Genomic DNA, 1,344 nt, shown 5'->3' on the forward strand with positions numbered 1-1,344 from the left:
CAGTAGTTGTGGCTCGTGGGCTCTAGAGCGCAGGCTCGGTAGTTGTGGCGCACGGGCTTAGCTGTTCCGCGGCATGTGGGATCTTCCCGGACCAGGGCTCGAACCCGTGTCCCCTGCACTGGCAGGCGGATTCTTAACCACTGCGCCACCAGGGAAGCCCGAGCCAACAGTTCTTAAACTTGAATGCACGTCAGAATGCCCTGGAAGGACCATTAAAACAGACTGCTGGGCCCCACCCCAGGGGTTCTGATCCAGGAAGTCTGGGATGGGGCCTAAGGATTTGAATTTCTGACAGGTTTCCAAGTGGTGCTGCTGCTACTTTGGAACCACACTTTGAGAACCACTGAGTTAAAGTTACACGCCACTCCCCAGCTCCCACCCCCGTGCCCCTGCAAGGGAGTGCTTCTAAATTTAGAAACTAGTGGGAGTTTAGGGGAAAGCATCCCACTTGGGATGAATGATGGAAAGAATAAAATGTGTTTCTTTTTATTTCCTGTGGTTTACAGTGGCTCAAAGTTACAAATCAAAGAAACAAAAGCTGTTCTCTTATGAGCAATATTGCCTCTTTTCCCAATCGATCTTTGCCGTCTCCCTCCGAGTGTAGACGAGTCTATGGACTGATCTGGTGCTTAGTAGGCAAACCGTTTGCAGCCCCTGGGGAGATCGTGAATCCATGCAGTAGTCCTAAACTTGGTTAGAACTGCAGGGTGATTTTGTATCACACTGGACCCGTCTTGTACAACACTTCACTCCTCTTGGTCCAGCCTCTTACTGCACCTGCTGCTCTGCCAGTGAGGTCAGCCCAGGCGTCAACAACTTCGTGCAGACACAGCCTGCCGCTGCCTCTCCTTGGGTCCTTGTTCTGGGCCGCTTGCCTCTTGCTTCCTGCCCTGGGTCTTCTCTCATTTCTTGCACACGCAACCCAACGTGCGTAGTGCAAGAAGTTAGTGCTCATGAGGTCGTTCTTGATGCTAAGGAACTGAGCCAATGGATAAATATTTCCCTTTTTCAATTCCTAGGCGGGCAGTCCCGGCTTCTCTTTCACATGGTTTCTCAGAGTGTCCTATGGGATTATTTCTTGCCCGTATAGGTGTCCAACTAAATAACAATTCCCAGTCTAGACTTTTCATTTCTTCCGTGTTAACCCTCCATCCTTCAGTCCTGCTCCCTGGCACCATTTCCCAAAGAAACCTACCTGCACTCAAGCCTTTGGCTCAGGGTCTGCTTTTTAGGGAACCCAGGCTAAGACACTTATCTATACCCTCCTTCCTCCTTTCCCACCTTTTGGAAACTGATGCAAGTTCAAAGACTCAGTGTGTGTGTGCATATGAAATTTGGGGTGTC

This window comes from Physeter macrocephalus, chromosome 18 (assembly GCF_002837175.3).
Source record: "Physeter macrocephalus isolate SW-GA chromosome 18, ASM283717v5, whole genome shotgun sequence".
Taxonomy (NCBI): domain Eukaryota; kingdom Metazoa; phylum Chordata; class Mammalia; order Artiodactyla; family Physeteridae; genus Physeter; species Physeter macrocephalus.